Source organism: Pinus tabuliformis, chromosome 3_2 (genome assembly GCF_031772625.1).
Source record: "Pinus tabuliformis cultivar Carrire ecotype Pingquan chromosome 3_2, CPIR1, whole genome shotgun sequence".
Classification (NCBI taxonomy): Eukaryota; Viridiplantae; Streptophyta; class Pinopsida; order Pinales; family Pinaceae; genus Pinus; species Pinus tabuliformis.
The window spans coordinates 19,289,880-19,309,023 of NC_142302.1; the positions used below are offsets into that span (position 1 = coordinate 19,289,880).

The 19,144-nt window shown below is 35.7% G+C and overlaps 2 pseudogenes; both read left to right on the forward strand.

The window, feature by feature from the left end:
- Nucleotides 1-19,144, forward strand: part of LOC149179585 (leucine--tRNA ligase, cytoplasmic-like) — a 100,597-nt pseudogene that overhangs the window by 47,946 nt on the left and 33,507 nt on the right.
- Nucleotides 11,008-12,400, forward strand: LOC149179586 (putative sucrose-phosphate synthase 2 pseudogene; annotated as a pseudogene).

Genomic DNA, 19,144 nt, shown 5'->3' on the forward strand with positions numbered 1-19,144 from the left:
TATGTCCTTCATACTACACTAAGAGGTGCATTTGAACTTCATGAAAGATGTTCTTTGTTTTCGTACCTACCCTCCAAAGGGTTGTGAACCATATGGAGCCTTCATGTGGTCCTAATCTCTAATCTTCCATCATACCTTATGGTTCCTTGATCTTATTATCTGATGATTGTCTTTTCTCCTAAGACCCTTAAGTGTCATCTAGCATGTCCTCCTTCTTCATCTTCTTCTTCACCAGCTTGCCATAGTGTAAGAGAGTACCTGCATCTGGACTTACTCATGACGAGATGACATTGATCTCATAAACCCCTAGCCTAAGATGGAGTACTTGGCTTCAAGAATTGGGTTGGTATTGAGTGACATGTTAGGGTAGAAGGCCCAATGACTATGCAATTGTGCAGTTCATGATTCTAAGGGTCAAGCTTGATCAATGACACTGCGCAATGCGCAACTCAGGCAAGACTGAGGGAAATTTCGACATAGTCCTTACTAAGGGAAAAATTTGTGTAGTTCCCATTGAGGGAAAAATAACAAATGACTAGTAATGGTAAAATATGTATGAAATAATTGAAGTAATTATCCTACTTCTTAGTAATGTGCATCAGTATGTTTTAAATCAGAACATATATTTAAACTTTTCATATGAAAAAGTCATACCAAGTTCTGAGAAGTCAAATATATCTTTGGGACACAATTTTGTAATATTAATGTGTTTGCATCATCTCTCTCTTTGTGATCCATTTGATTTAATTATTAACTTTATTGTGGTGGTGGCCATGTGTGTGACTTATAATTTCCATCCTAGTATGTTCTACTATGGAATGCTAAGATATATGCAACCACCTTAAAATTATTCAACTCTGACTCCATTCTATATGTAGTGTTATTTTTTCATTTATTTTGGATTGGTGAGTATGGTACATTTGAAATCAATGATATTGATGTGTTTATTATCACTGAGAGGGCTTCCCTTAATCTTGCATATCAACATATGTATAAGATCCCTAAGAAGCCCCCATGCTTGTTAGAGCTATCTGATCATGATTTGATTGGTTTATCATTGAAGTCGCCTCGGGTAGTCAATGTGGTTATGCATGCCCTTCCCATGCATATAGTTGTAGTAGAGAAAGGCACTAGAATAGCAGCATTGTCTGCAACGATTCAGAAAATGATTATATGGCCTTTCTAGGTCTAACTTTTAAAACCTACCCTCAGAGCCTACTTCCTTATCAAGGATGAATTGGTTTTACTATATAATGTAATCCCTATAATTAACATTGTAGAGTTCAAGGACCCATCATATAAAAAGGTGCGTGTTTATTTGAAGATGAAGAGCCAAAATAACAAAGGAAAACTTGCAAAGATAGAGAGGTTAACTTATCCTATAGATTTCATACATGAAACAATGATAGCGGGGGATTTCAAGGGCAAAAAATTTCAATAAGAAAGACCTCTAATCAGGAAAAATATTTTAGAGACAGGAGAGGTAGTCATGTATAGGGAGCTTGTGAAAAAAGGTAATCTGTAGGTCATGTGATGAATTTGGTATGGCCCTTACCAACCAATGGTGCATAACTTATGGTGAATCTTAGTGGAAAGAAAAGGAAGCTGAGTTTCTTACCAAGATGGAGTTGTATTTTGGTATGCATGGATTTGAGTATATATTAAGTTAGCTTAATCAGTGGGCTTGTTATATATCATTTGGCCTTGTAACAAGAATTTAGTGGGATGGACAATTTCTCGTTAAGTCATTATCAAATTCCACAGTAGATATGACCTATTACACAACTTCCCACATTTTGCAAAATAGGGACATTATTGTAGGAATGTTTCTCTAATCAAGCCATAGAAAATGACGGCACTGTTAATTTTTAATAGGGATATATTGTTCTTTTCTTCGATAATTGCATTTCATCATTAATAGATTAAGTTCACCATAAAAAATCATAACATTATTTAGATTTACATCAGTATTCATCATCATATGAAACTATGTAGAAAGAAAAATATCATCATCAATGTAGTGAAACATAAAAGAACAATAGAAGAAAATCATTCATGCATAGAGACACTAGAATTGGTCGGAGACCAGGGAAAAACCCACTATGGGAAAATCCCTTGCAAATTCTTCTTCTTATATTGTTATCAAATAATTCAGAAAAATGGACTATAATGATCCATATCTTCATCTATGAAACTAACTATCAAAATAACTACAACATCCATGAAATGAACCCAACAATGTATCTACTCAATATTTTTATTCTAAAGACTGTAATGAGTTGTCATTATCTACAGTCAACTACCAAACCCTGCGATCACTAAGGGAAATCTTCGAAAGATTTATATTTCATATTTAGATATTGGTCACATGGAAGAGGTGATATGCGAGTGACTATAGCTTTCCCAGTCACTCCCTTAAGCTTGACATGCGAGAAAATGGGGTCATATCTAGATTGTAGAAACCCTAAACCCCCGTCGAATGGATGAAGAGTTTTCAGTATGTTTGGACGGCTCTAATTGCATGGATGAGATTTTGTGCATGTGGCCATAATCAAATCCTTCATTCCCTATGCCTGCAACTAGGCTCCAAAACCCTAAATTGGAGATACGAGCTTCAGACCCTACATTTTCACCTTAGAGTGAACCTGACCCTTTGTGGATGAGCCTCATACCTATGCAAGCCAAAAAAATAAGATAGAAGAGTGTCTCATCATTGTTTCAAAATGAGGTAGAGGGCACTTGTATTTATACCCTTTCAAGGTGGTCCACTTTGTTAGGGCCGACCTTGACAAATGTGCACATGTGGGATTTTCTTCATAAGTACATTTTCCCTTATCCAGTTTGAGTGATCTTTAGGTCAATTTTGTTCCTCTCGAAAAGAGAAATTCAATGCAATCATTATCTCTATTAGGTGAGTTGTCCAAAGTGAAAGTTTACCGCAGTTGCATATTTTTAATACTCTCTCTCAATTAGGGAGAATTCCACCTGGATCATGTCATGTGTATCCTGTCATAAAATCATATCCAATCTCAAGTATCTCATCATCTCGTATCATCGTTGATAATCTCAATTCATCTCTTTCTCATTCCTGCTTATCTCTTGATTATCCTGACTCATATGATAAATATTCTCAAATCTATAAGAAGAATTTTCCATGGGAGGGGAGCCTAAGCTACCACCCTATACTCATCCGGCTACTACATGGAATCTTTGTCATAGGGCTACAACCTAGAAATATTGGTGGGGAGTTAGACCTATGCCCGCAACATCATCAGAGAGCATATCATCAGGGAGTACATCTCAACCTGGAACCAAATCGAGAGCTACTACTCATCCCCGAATCTCATGGGGGGACTACTACTACGACCCCATGTTGAGCAATATGTGATATAGGGGAGCTACTACTCAACCCATCGTATTTCCTACTAAACTTCCAAACAATGATCCATAATAGTCATATGGTAGAAAACTTGCATCATAATTTGAGCTTGGACAAGATACCTAACTTACCAAGAGGTAAGGATCACACACCTCCAAGCCTCCTCAACCCGTTGGCCAGATGGGGAGGGACAATCCCAGTAACACCTGCTTGTGGGTATGATTCCAACCGGGGTATACTTTGTAAAGACCAATATAGGGAGAGATACTACTCCAACCCTATGGGTAACAAATAGCAGTGACACCCTATTATACATAGTTCCCTCAACTCCAAGATCCCTCTATATCAATTCCACACCCTGGGAGCTGAAACAGGGGAGGAAGAGTTGACTCAGTGTTCTCGTCCAGTCCTGCTCTTTGTATATCATCATGATCATATTTGGTAATCATCATGTCTTAGTAGCAGTTGTCTCCTTTTCATATAGTACATCAAACAAAATATCATATTAGAACATAAAAAATCATATCTATCACATAAGGATACCATATTCATCCTCCCTCTCAAGGAGGTTCCAATCGTAAACTTAAGCTTGTATCATACAACAACAATATCTAAATATATGAAGGTAACTCAATCCCAGCTATGTGCGGGATTCTCTACCAATCGGATCCCTCTCTTTTTCATCGCGATGCATCCATGTCATAGGCAAATCATGCTCAGAAAAGTCTCTAAGGATATTCTTCATCTTGCCTCACAACTAGTCATGCTAGCAACACCGTACTCAACCTCAGGTATGCTATGGACCTTTGATCTAAGATATCATGGTACATATCATACTAAGGCACCATCCAAATGTTCTCATCTGGTGTAGGGTAAGACCCACAAATACCCACAGTATGCATTTATCAATAATGCATCCACAACTGTCCCAGGTATTTAACTCTGTCTCGAGTTAAATATTCAAACCATAAATGGTCAAATGGCCCTCTTATACAGTTCCTTTACATAGGAAATTCAATCAGCCCACCTGAAACCTCTATCAGGATTATATGAACCCTTCAGAACCTTCAATCGACGCTTTTAATTCCCTGCATAATCCTTACACAAAGGATTATCATGCAATACGCCTATTCCTTCTTTTATAAGGGTTCTGCATAGAACCCAAAGCTAAAACCTCATCGCAATCGGCCTTCACATAGTTACACAGTCTTAACAGATATACACCATCATACTTCTCTGACTCTAATCTCTGACTATCGGAGCAATAAAATATGTTTTTGCATTAAAATCCCACGCCGTATAAACTATCAGAAATATTAAATACTTGGGAATACAAAGGAATTCCCGCTCCGACCGCATACATTGGATTTCAAATCTTATCCAACTGCGTTCATAACTATCATCAGGTCCGCCTTCTCTAAGTTGCGCTCTTCGATAGTCTAACCTCCCACTGCGCCAAACTCCAATAGGTCTGAGCTCTAATCACCGATAAAATCCTGACGTCGATCGTTGATTATCGCTTATCAGCGATATCACTTTCAGCGTATCGTTACACTCCGTTCCACCGCCAGTCTTACTCCTTCGATTGCGATTTACCGATCCAATCATAGCCATTGATCTTTGAAGATCCAATGGCTACTGAGCATCAATTCTTTACTTCTCCGCTCATCCCTTTACTTAGAATTTATGCCATTTTCAATGGTTTCTGCAGCTCTTTTGGGTTCTTCAGAGGTTCTTCCTCCTATGCTATTCATTATGAATCTTCCTTCTGAGCTTCTCTTTGCATGCACATCTACTTCAAAGAAACTCTTGATCTCTTAAGAGGATCAATATGATTCCTCCGAATTGTTCTTCTTCTTTGTGCATTTCTTCAAAATGCTATTGTCTGTTTCCGCTACTCAACTCCCTCAAAGCTTTCCTTTATTCGAAGTTTCATTTCGCTACATCTTCAGAGCTTCACTCTGTTCCTTTAGCTGGATTCAACAATCCTTTATGATTCCTCTGAATCACTCTGTCCCTCTGCGTCCTTCAGAATTCTGCCCACAACCTGCAGAGCCTATGAATTCATAGTAAATCATTCATGAAATACTTCAATATATACTGACACAGACAGGAAATAAGCTTTGTATATATTAATGTAAAAGTAGGATTACATTTGAGACTCATCAGTGTCGCACACCCACATAGGTCTGATTCTACTATTAGTGGCCTCTTCTTTTTGCCCATAGGCTTAAATATATTTATATGGAAACTTTGGATAGGATTACTATGAAGGACCTGATCCATCCTTTAACAAAAGCCCTAAAGCTCACTACATGCACACATATGTTGCAAACTTTATCCACTCCACCTTTTTCTCTGTTTTAAAACATAAAAGTTCCCTTATCAGCTTAATGGTCCACTTCTACTCTAATTAATTCCTAAAAACTCTCTCTTGCTCCTAGAGAGTTGGATTTGACTTCTACCACTCATGTTCTCATTTATTTATTTTGAGAGCATTTACATATTCTCCCACTATCTAATTAAATCACTTAAAAGCCTAAATATTACATTGACTTGAGACTTAGGAAAACTATTTCCTAAAATGCATGACCCCCTATGTCTACTATTTACAATGATTTTCCTTGGGCTGAATGCTCCTGCATCAGACTCCCAAAGTAGAAAATATTCATGATCTCCTGATCATGTGTCTTATGATCTTTTTCTTCCTAGATCCCACACTTTGTTCTATAACTGTCCAGATGCTTTGTTCCCTTGTTGTTGCTACACTTCTGTTGTCTTTTGCTCCATTTTCTTCTTCCTATCAACCAGGTATAAATTCTAACTGATCTTGCTTGTTGTTGTTACCATTTGCCTCCATTTGAACTACTACATCATCAGTTGCCACATTTCTTCAATTTCTATGTCCAGCATATCTTTGGGCTGGTCCATCTTCTGCTTCATATTTCTTTGTTCCAGGTTGCTGTTGTTGTCATCTATGCTAACTCCTGCTTGGCTTGCTGCCACTTTTGCTTTACTTGCTTCATTCTTTGGTTTACTTGCTGCCTCCCTATCATCCTTTCCCTCTTTCATGATTAAATCATGACTGTTCAGCATTCTTTCCAGCAAATTAATTTCTCCATTCCATGGATTGAGTTCTTCCATAGAATTCTCTTCTTTCACCTTTATTTGGTTGTTTACTTGTGCCAAATCTCCTCCAGCATTTGCAACAAAACTTGCACACTCAAAACACTTGTTAAAATAAAAAACATAAGGCTATTGTGCCTTATCTTCCTTTGGAAACAATTTAGTTTGTTGCTCTGTTTTCTCCTTCTCCTCTGTCAGCACATCAGTATGCTGATTCGAATTCTCAGTAGAATTCATGAGACTATCCATTAGTCTCTCTTTCACACCATCTGTTCTAATGATGTCTTCCTGCTTGGGTTCATAGTAGTGAACTTCTCCTTCCTTAACCTGTTGCTGGTTATCTTCACTTTGAAATTGTTTGATTCCTACTGCCTCTTTACCATCTTCAAACAATCTCTGCTCAATCTCTCTAATCACATACTCATACTCATTCATGCTTTTTAATGAACTTGCAAACAAATTATTGCATCTTCCTATCTCCATGGCTACTTGAGACACATCTTCTTCTTCAGAAAATGTAACTGCAACTTTTGTTCTACCGTCAAGTTCTCTCATTAGTTTTTGCAGTAGTTTAATCTCTTCTTCACACTTAGCAAGCACTTCATTGCAATTTTCTCTTCTTCCAGCTTCATCCTTCACATGATGTGTTACAGTATTAAAACATTGTCTTCCTTTGACCCTTGTAATCTCAAGGTCTTTCTGGTGGAGCAAATCACTACCCTCATTCAAGAGGTCTTCTTCATCATACTCTATTCTCCTAGAGTACTCTTCCAATATTTCAACATCTTCAAAAGGTTGTCATCCTATTCAAAACACTCCTTTGTTAGTTTTCCTTTTCCCAAGGTTAAATCCCTTGCATAGGGTTCCTCCTTCTTAACATATTTTAGTAGATGTCCTTCTTCCCTACTGTCTGTCTCAATAGTTTCCATGGCTCTCTCCATTGTGCCTATCATCATAGTGAATTGATGATCCTTTACTATGTTTTCAGCTAACATAGTCTCTTCCTCAAGTTTGCCTTGAGTCCCTTGTTGTTCTAAATCCTTCAAATGATTTAGAAATTTTGCGATTGTCTCCTCTTCAATCTCTTCAAGCCCTTCACTTGGTTTCTTGACATATTTGTCCATCTGTATATGAGACCTATCTATCTCATCCTCTTCCAGAACAGAATTTAGATTCCGCTGGCCTTCTTCCTTCTTCATGACAATATCAGCCAATTGTCCTTGTTTACATGTTTCACCTGCAATCATACACAAATTGTCAGTTTTAAAATAATTAGACCCCTTGGCCTCACTTGAAGTTTAAGTCTTCAAGTCTTCATCTTCACTTTCTCCCAGAAATTCTCCTTATTTTGGTTCAAAAATGGATTCTTAACTCAACTTCCTTGAGTTTTTCCTTCAGCCACTTTACTTGCTTTTGTTGTAGCCTTCTCTATATTTCATGCCATTCCACTAGCTTCTTCCTCAAGACCCAACCTAGTCTCTGGCTTTCCTCAAGCATTCTCCTTAATGCATTGAGTTGTTTTTTTAATTCAGCAACCTCTTTGTCAATTTCTTCTTGACTCATTCTCTTGCCATTTGCTTTGGCATCCTATTTCTTATATCCTTTGTTGTGGCTTCTCTATGAACCTATGCTATGACTATCAGTAGTCATCTTCTTCTCTTCTTTCTTCATGAGCTCCTTTGCAACAAGCCTCTACAACAACTAGTCCTCCTAGCTGCAATCTTACCTCACTAAGCTCTCCTCATTCAGTCTTTTGGTAAGTATAGTTCCTCTGTTTGAAACCTTCTCTTGAGCAACACCTTTGCTCCTTCTAGGCTTCTACAATCTCTCACTCTCTCTTGAGATCACTTCAGCTGTCCTCTCTATCCAATCTCTTGTTGGATTCTTGAGGTTCACTACCACTTTTCTATAAGAGTATTCTCCTTACTCTGTCTTCAAGAACTCACCTAGTTCTTCTCTCACATATTCTCTTGTTGTCACCTGTGCATTAGTATAAAAACACACATTCTTAACTTAAAATAGAACACATTACCTCACCTTCAAGATCTCAGCATGATCTTGTTTCACCATTCTTCTGCACTTTGAATGGCTTGTCTTTTGTTTTGTCCCTCGAGTCCTCTTTCCTTCAGAACTTGCATTAAGCAATCTTGCTTTCTCTTTCCTTCTAGGAATTCTCTATTCCTATCTACTCCAAGACTCTTCTGGAATGATACAATATTCCAGGACTTCAAAAGTTCTCCTTTTACAGATTACAAATATGCTCTAATACCACAAATGGTGTAGGATCAACACCCACACATACCCACAGTATGCATTTATCAATAATGCATCCACAACTGTCCCAGGTATTTAACTCTGTCTCAAGTTAAATCTTCAGACCATAAATGGTCAAATGGCCCTCTTATACAGTTCCTTTACATAGGAACTTCAATCACCCCACCTGAAACATCTATTGGGATTATATTAACCCTTTAGAACCTTCAATCGGCGCTTTTAATTCCCTGCGTAATCCCTATGCAAAGGATTATCATGCAATACGCCTATTCCTTCTTTTATATGGGTTATGCACTGTTGGGCTTCAAAATTGTCCTTATTTTCACTCCATTATTCACCAATATCTTCACATTTTACCTTCATGTCACCTCCATTCCACCTCCACATCATTACATTTACCTCATTATTGGGTCATAACTATGCTTTTCCAAAGTTTATTAATTCTTAACATTTTAAAGTGGATTTATGGCTAAACTTTAGAAAATAATATGCTTATACTTATACCTAACAATTAGAATGAGTTTGTTGACATGTGTAGGTACAAAGGAAGCTTCCAAGGCATCTTTATGTGGCCTTGAATGATCAAATTCGAATTTGATAAGATAAGCCTCATGGAAAAGATCATGATCTCATGGAGAAGATCATGGACCTCATGGAGGAGATCATGGAGGATAGGGTTATGTGTCTAGATGGTTGAGAAATGTATGGAACTAAAGAGAGATTAGTGGATCATCATTATGAGTTTGTTATCTCATCCCATTGTATAAATAGGAGTACCTCCTCCATTCCAAAGAGAGGACTCTTGGAGCATGTATCCAACTTATGATGGAATAGAATAAAGCTTCATTTTACATATATTTCCATTATGTAGTTTTAGATATAAGTTGCCTTAATGTAGTATATGGAATAATTTGTCACTTTGTTCTTAAGAGAATTGAGCTCACTCTAAAAGGATGAGAGAAACATTTTATTTCATATTAGATCTTATTTCATTTAATTGCTTAGATGTTTGAGGATTTGTTTGTGATTGATGAATGAGTTTTAAATTAGAATCTTATCAGCATATGAGAGGACAACCAAGGGTCTAAGTTAGGCTCTTCCTCTATTTGATTTGCATGATAATTGAAATTCATTCTTTTGCTTTTATGTTTCAAGTATCATATGAGGGGATAACCAAGAGTCTAAGTTAGGCTCTCTCTCCATTTGATTCACATGATAATTGAAATTCATTCTTTTTCTTTTATGTTTCAAGTCATTTCATTTCTTATGCTTATGAATGAATCTTAGTTTAGTTTGGATTAGTATATGAGGGGACAATCAGGAGACTAAGTTAGTCTTTCTCTCTCTTTGAATCTGAACAACAATTAAAGTTCATTCTCTTGTCTTCATTTCAAGTTTTTGGTTTTATGTAATCAATGATTTCTTTATAATACTATAGGGAAGGACAACCAGGACCTCCTAAATCAGGAGCCTCTTCCCTTGCATATTATATTGAATCGTAAATAATTTGGTTAGACATAGAGTTAGTTGCCTACTCCTGCAAATATTTTGCTAGCATCATCACAAGCTTACGAGTTTCCCTGGTCGATAATTTAATGAAGAAATTTAAGAAACTAAATTGCCCAACATTTTGGCGCCATTGCCGGGGATGGTGCTAAGGGATTAGGCATTAGGAATTTAATTCAGTACTAGTATTTTTCTTTAGACAAAATAATTTGTGAAACCTGGTGACAGCAAGATCTTCACAAAGGAAGTTCAAGTTTGAGTTTTCTGATGTTTTAGTGTTTAGCTAGTTTTAAATTTCGTCTTTTCAAAAAAACCCCCCTGCATAAATAAAAACAAATCAAGCGATTAGTATGCTCTCTTCCTGCGCTTCGTGCGATCAGGAAGATCAAAAAATCTATTGATTTTGTTCAAATAAAAATACTCTTGCTGGAGAACTAATTTGCAAAAAGACAATAAAGAATTTTGTGAATAAAAAAACATCTTTAAATTTTTAGATGAAATTTAGTTTTTTTTTTTTTTTTTTTTTTTTTTTTTTTTTTTTTTTTTCTAAAAAATAAAAATTTCCAGGAATAATAATAATATATGTATCATATATACACATATCATTATTAAAAAAAAAATAAAAAATTAACCATTTTCTTTGTTTTTTTAGATATTTAAAAAAAACTAACCATTTTTTTGTTTTTTTAAGATATTTAAAAAAAATGCACAACATATAAAAAAAAAATCTCACTACTCTAGTCAAAGCGTTTGGAGAATGCCGGCCATTAAAAGAGCTGGCAAATTTGACACTAGTAATGGGAAACAGAGAGCAATCAGGTGTTCCAGAAATTTACCGTCTTGCTGTAGAAACAAAGGGTGTGTTTATTAATCCAGCTCTGGTGGAACCTTTTGGTCTCACTCTCATTGAGGCAGTTGCGCATGGTTTACCGATGGTAGCTACAAAGAATGGAGGACCAGTGGACATACACAGTACTTTGACCAATGGACTATTAGTTGATCCCCATGATCAGAAGGCCATAGCAAATGCATTGCTAGAGCTCGTAGCAGACAAAAACCTATGGAATGAATGTCGCCGTAATGGGTTGAGAAACATTCACCTTTTTTCATGGCCTGAGCATTGCAGAAAATATTTGTCTCGGGTGGCTGTATGCAGGATGAGGCATCCTCAGTGGCAGACTGACACTCTAATGGATACTACTATGGATGAGGAATCGATGGGTGATTCCCTGAAGGACGTCCAGGACATGTCTCTTCGACTTTCAATTGATGGGGAGAAATATTCCATCAATGGCTCTCTGGATAATTCTGCGGAAGTTGACAAACTTCTGGCAGCAAAGCGCAACCCAGAAACATATAATTAGGTAAAACGAATTTTGGATAAACTGAAAAGGGGACCACCATCTTCTATCACTGAAGAAACTGAGCCTAAGCCGGATGTAAATGAGCCAAGGGCTCCAGCAAATAACGTGATTGTCTCAAACAAGTATCCCGCACTGAGAAAGAAGAGGAAGCTTTTTGTTATAGCTGTGGACTGCTATGATGACACTGGTAATGTATCTCCCCGTATGTTGGAAATCATTCAGGAGATAATCAAAGCTGTGCGTTCGGATGCAACAACAGCAAGATTTGCGGGTCTTGTGCTATCAACTGCATTGACAGTTGATGAAACTCTGGGAATGTTGAACTCTGGCAATATACTGCCTCATGAATTTGATGCTTTAATTTGTAGCAGTGGGAGTGAACTTTACTATCCAACAATTCCTGCTTATCCGGATGATGGATCAAACAAAAAACTATGCCCTGATCCAGATTATGACTCCCACATTGACTACCGTTGGGGAATCGAGATGACACTCCAGGAGCTCTTCTACTGTGTCTGGACCATTGTTAAGGGATCGCCGTTGTGAAAATGTCAAGAATTTCCGCCATGCAACTGACAACCGTAGACCCTGGTTCGAAACCCTCAGTGCCATCGATCGCCTAGTCTTTTGGCCCCGGATTGGTAATTCAAGCTAAGATTTGTTGAATTTATAGGTGCCCCGTGAACGTGGCCATAGAGGTTGAGGTTTTAGCGCAAAGCAACCCTTCGAACTCGATTCCTGAATTGGTAACTCGAGCGGAGATTTGTAGCAGTTATCGGTGCGAGGATTTTTATGGAACCCAATCTCGTTGAATGTGAAAAGGAATCCAAGGCCGTGGCAATTGTTGGGAATTAGGACTTCTTCAGGTGCTGAAATTTTGGCAAAATATATCTATATATCCTTTCTTTTATAATTTATTTTTAGAAATTTTTCCTTATTAGGTTTTAATAAAAAAAAATTGTTGATTTTCAACTTAAAAAATCTCAACTTAAATAACAAATTAATTTTTTTTTTTTTTTTTTTAAATTTGTTGTTTAAAAAAAAAAAAAATCTAAAACAATCAACATAAATAATAAATTCAAAACAATGGTTTTTAATTTGTTATTTAAATAAAAACAAAAAAAAATATTTTGTGTGTTGATTAAAATAAAAAAAAATAAGAAAAAATTCAAAACAACACAAAATAATTTTTGTGCGATTCTCTTTAAAAAAAAAAATAACTAACTTCATTTTAGTGATAGTTTATTTTTAGAATTTTTCTTTATTCGGTTTTAATAAATAAAATTTTGTTGATTTTACAATTTTAAAAAAAATTTAAATAATAAATTAAAAAAATTTATGTTTTTTAATTTGTTGTTTAAAAAAAAAAAAAATCAACATTAAAAAAAATTATGTTTTCATTCATTTATTACTTTTGAAAAATAAATTAAAAAATAATAATAATAAATAAATAAACAAAAAATAAAAGTTCACAAAATTCACAGAGATTTGAAAATAACAAAATGGAATACTTGGAAAAAAATTTCAAAAATCGATTTATCAAACATTGGAGGATTCTTCTTTCGATAGCTTCAAGTTGGCATTAACTCATCACATCTTTCTGTTGTATGCTTTATGATGCACTAATATGCAGAACAGAATTGCCAAGCACATTTCATGAGTTATCTAACACAAACAGGGAGTATTATTTTTCATGGTTGTTTTTAAGAATGGATTGAAATTGATATCATGAATTGAGTTACTTTCAACACTTTGATTTTTCTTAAATCTGTTTTATTTGGTATGAAATTTTTGCGTAAGAATCATGAAGGAAATGCGCAATTCTTCTTGAACAAACTTATGTTTTCTTTCTGCCAAGTTTTTTTTACAGGTTACAGGATAACAAAGTGATCATTAAGGAGATTGCATTGTGACGACAATTAGTCTTCCAAAGACTAAATTCATGAAAAATTCTGAAGACAAATCCATCTCCACAACCACTACCTTCCACCTCCCTTTCTGAAAAAGATTTTGAATTCCACCAATTGTAAGCATGACATTTCCATATCCATTTTTCACAGCAAGAGTTCTTATTCATACATCATGCATTTCCTTACATCCATCCATTTTCCTTGTCATTACCAATCCCCTTCATTTCCGCCAATAAAACCCTGCTTGAGTCAAAGTCCTAGAGTCTAAGTATCATTGAAAAAAAACACCTAAAGGCTTGCATGCTTTAATGGCAAGTACTCTTGCCAATGAAAAATGGGAGTACATTAATATCCCTTGTTCGTTGGATCTTGTAGGTGACTCGACCACGACAAATTTATTCGTACCTACAAAGATGTGTTAGGCATCCTGACTCCCATTGGAATCAATGGTGGGAGCTCTTGTGTTGGCTAGGGGCATTCATTAACGGCCACTAAGTCAACAACTTCTTTCTATGTTCGACATCAACACATTTAATCACATAGTAAGATTTGTGCCATCAAGCGTTGAAGACTTGAAGACCCATATTTTGTAGCAGATGAAGCAAATTTCCTTTCATTGTTTTTCAGTTTGTCATCACTTGAGGACAAGTCAATAAATAAGGCTGGGGGGGAAATGTAACTTCTATATTTTGTATACCTTCCAAGACTTATACATTTTCAGCCACATTTAGTAGCAAATTCTGAACATTCAGCAGAAGATCCAACAACAGATTCAACAACATATGCAGCAAAAATAAAAGATTCGCTTTTTCGATTTCATCCACCATTTTCACAACCAAGTAAAGAAGACTATGAACAACAGTCTTTGCAACCACACGTGCATAACTCTCATTCTTTTCAGCCACACGTGCACAACTCTCATCCATTTTTGGAAGGGTAAGTTAAGGTATGATATTTTCTAACTTTTAACCATTAAATTCCTTGAAAAGTTAGAATAATAATTTTTGGAAAAACTTCACTTCCTTTCCCCTTCCTTTCCCCATTTCACGTAACTGCCCAAACCATCCATTTACGGGGAAGGATACATTTACATACATACTTTGTCACATTCATATAACATCCACATTCATATATCACATTCTAAACCCCACTTACCTTCAAAATATATTCACTATTACATGAGAATACAAATGGCTTTGTCAAAAGTATTTAAAAGTTAATTGGATGCCAACACAATCATGGTTGTTACACAAGAACCAACCATGATGCATTCCAACAAAAATACTCTGCAATAAAAATCACATTATCAATATGCAAAGATCATACATTGAATGCAACAAACGAAATATGGTTGAAACACAAGAAACAACCAAGTTGTAGTTCATCAAAATAACGCTTTGCAAAAGTTAAGTAAATGATATCATGCAGAGTTTAAGCCAAAGCTCAAGTACCAAAGAGTAATGTAATAGATTGCATGAGGACATGCAATACCTTCAGTTTGGGGGTATGTTGGGCTTCAAAATTGTCCTTATTTTCACTCCATTATTCACCAATATCTTCACATTTTACCTTCATGTCACCTCCATTCCACCTCCACATCATTACATTTACCTCATTATTGGGTCATAACTATGCTTTTCCAAAGTTTATTAATTCTTAACATTTTAAAGTGGATTTATGGCTAAACTTTAGAAAATAATATGCTTATACTTATACCTAACAATTAGAATGAGTTTGTTGACATGTGTAGGTACAAAGGAAGCTTCCAGGGTATCTTTATGTCGCCTTGAATGATCAAATTCGAATTTGATAAGATAAGCCTCATGGAAAAGATCATGATCTCATGGAGAAGATCATGGACCTCATGGAGGAGATCATGGAGGATAGGGTTATGTGTCTAGATGGTTGAGAAATGTATGGAACTAAAGAGATATTAGTGGCTCATCATTATGAGTTTGTTATCTCATCCCATTGTATAAATAGGAGTACCTCCTCCATTCCAAAGAGAGGACTCTTGGAGCATGTATCCAACTTATGATGGAATAGAATAAAGCTTCATTTTACATATATTTCCATTATGTAGTTTTAGATATAAGTTGCCTTAATGTAGTATATGGAATAATTTGTCATTTTGTTCTTAAGAGAATTGAGCTCACTCTAAAAGGATGAGAGAAACATTTTATTTCATATTAGATCTTATTTCATTCAATTGCTTAGATGTTTGAGGATTTGTTTGTGATTGATGAATGAGTTTTAAATTAGAATCTTATCAGCATATGAGAGGACAACCAAGGGTCTAAATTAGGCTCTTCCTCTATTTGATTTGTTGATTTGCATGATAATTGAAATTCATTCTTTTAATTTTATGTTTCAAGTATCATATGAGGAGATAACCAAGAGTCTAAGTTAGGCTCTCTCTCCATTTGATTCACATGATAATTGAAATTCATTCTTTTGCTTTTATGTTTCAAGTCATTTCATTTCTTATGCTTATGAATGAATCTTAGTTTAGTTTGGATTAGTATATGAGGGGACAATCAAGAGACTAAGTTAGTCTTTCTCTCTCTTTGAATCTGAACAACAATTAAATTTCATTCTCTTGTCTTCATTTCAAGTTTTTGGTTTTATGTAATCAATGATTTCTTTATAATACTATAGGGAAGGACAACCATGACCTCCTAAATCAGGAGCCTCTTCCCTTGCATATTATATTGAATCGTAAATAATTTAGCTAGACATAGAGTTAGTTGCCTACTCCTGCATATATTTTGCTGGCATCATCACAAGCTTACGAGTTTCCCTGGTCGATAATTTAAAGAAGCAATTTAAGCAACTAAATTGCCCAACATGCACAGAACCTGAGGCTAAAACCTCATCCAAATCGTCCTTCGCATATTTCCACAGTCTTAACACATATACACCATCGTACTTCTCTGACTCCGATCTCCAACTATCGGAGCGATAACATATGTTTTTGCGTTAAAAGCCCACGCCGTATAAACTATCGAAAATATTAAACACTTTGGAATACAAAGGAATTATCGCTCCAACCACATACGCCAGATTTGAAATCTTATCCAACCGCGTTCATAACTATCATTGGGTCCACCTCCATTACATTGTGCTCTTCGATAGTCCGACCTGCTGCTGCACCAAACTTTGATAGGGCCGAGCTCCGATCGTTGATTAAATCCCGATGTCGATCGCCGATTATCGCTTATCGATGATATCGCTATCGGCGTATCGCTACGCTCTGTTCCATCGCCAGTCTTACTCCTCCGATTACGATTTAGCGATTCAATCGTAGCCATTGATCTTTGAAGGTCCAACGACTGCTGAGCATTAATTCTTTACTTATCCGCTCATCCCTTTACTTAGAATTTATGCCATTTCCAATGGTTTCTGTAGCTCTTTTGGGTAGCTTCTCTTTGCATGCACATCTACTTCAAAGCAACTCTTGATTTCTTAAGAGGATCAATATGATTCCTCTGAATCCTTCTTCTTCTCTATGCATTTCTTCAAAACGTTGTTGTATGTTTCTGCTACTCAACTCCCTCAAATATTTCCTTTATGCAAAGTTTCATTTCGCTACATCTTCAGAGCTTCACTCTATTCCTTCAGTTGGATTCAACAATCCTTTATGATTCCTCTGAATCACTCTATCCCTTTGCATCCTTTAGATTCTGCCTGCAACCTACAGAGCCTATGAATTCATAGTAAATCATTAATGAAATACTTCAATACATACTGACACATATAGGAAATAATCTCTGTATATATTAATGTAAAAGCAGGATTACATTCAAGACTCATTGGTCTTGCACACAACATTAGTGGCCTATTCTTTCTGCCCGTAGGCTTACATATATTTATATGGAAACTTTGGATAGGATTACTATGAAGGACCTGATCCATCCTTTAACAAAATCCCTAAAGCTCGCTACATTCACACATATGTTGCAGACTTTATCCACTCCATATTTTTCTCTGTTTTAAAACAGAAAAGTTCCCTTATCAACTCAATGGTCCACTTCTACTATAATTAATTCCTAAAAACCCTCTCTCACTCCTAGAGAGTTGGATTTGACTTCTACCACTCATGTTCTCATTTATTTATTTTGAGAGCATTTACATAATATCCCACTATCCAATTAAATCACTTAAAAGCCTAAATATTACATTGACTTGAGACTTAGGAAAACTATTTCCTAAAATGCATGACCCCCTATGTCTACTATTTACAATGATTTTCCTTGGGCTAAATGCTCCTACATCATCATCTCATCAATAATGATCTAATCATCATAAATACACCTAAGTATTCACATATCATAGGAAGATCGTCCCATGCAAGTATCTCGAAGGATGTTCAGTGGAAAATCTATGTGAGTGAAGTTTATCAAGCATGAATTGACTTAGGTTCTATGCACATCATGTATATATAAAAACAGATGTTCAAAATGGAACATCAATTCTTCAATCAACTGTCATTTTCCAAGTCAAGTTCAACAATATCTCTTCACAACTTCTTGAAATTCAATCATAGTGTCCAAGGATTTGCTTTTCCAGTTTCCAATACTTCTTCAATAGCTTCACAATATATATTTTTCCTTTTCCAATTTCAGAAATGCCATGATTAATATTTTCGAGCTTCAGATTCCATCTCCCTCTTATTTATATCATCAGGGGCTCATTACTTGTCAATAGTAGACCATCAATATATAAAACCAAAACCAAAATCAAAGTCATACCTTGGAACACTTCTTGAAGTAGAGGTTTATATCAACACATCATCCCGAATTCACTAGATAACTGTCAATGTGGATACATCAATATCAAGGAGCTTTCTTCATACAATTCTCTCTACAACCATAACACTTTTCCAAACCAATATGCTCAATATTGTATAATCAAATCAAATAAGTTAGCTAATAAAAGTTAAGATGTCAGATCATAACCAATATCACAATATCATAGTATCAAATTTTTTTGACCAGGTGACAAATAGAGCTCTCATCATGTCATGACTTCATCTATTATCATGCCAACAAATTTTCATAAGAAATATGAATCCAAATTTCATATCATAATATAAGTCACTAGATGTAAATGCATACACCAAGGATAAGTCATGCAGGTGCTAACCATTCATGGAGATAGCTTCATGTTGAATCACAATTGTCAATACTTCAACCAATGTGCTAAGAATGAGGAGGCCAATACAAAACCATTATCGAATACCAATATTAGTCATTGGAAGTTCATATATCATCCTCATCAAGGAAAATCATCAGTTGTCAAATTGAATCATTAGTTATTAGGTCAAATCCAAAATTTGTTATCATATAGAGATCTATAGTCCAAAACATATCTCAAAATCAAGTCAAAGTTCTATGTCATTATCAAGCATCATGTCAAAGCTTCAAACATTTCTCTTCTATATCAATCAGTCAAATCGTGTCAAGCTCTTGTAGCACATACTTTAAACATAATGACATATCTGTATGCGTGTCTCGATCACCTACAAACACAAGTTCAACATATTATAGAAAACATTCAAGCTTTCCAACTCACAAATTTTTTTG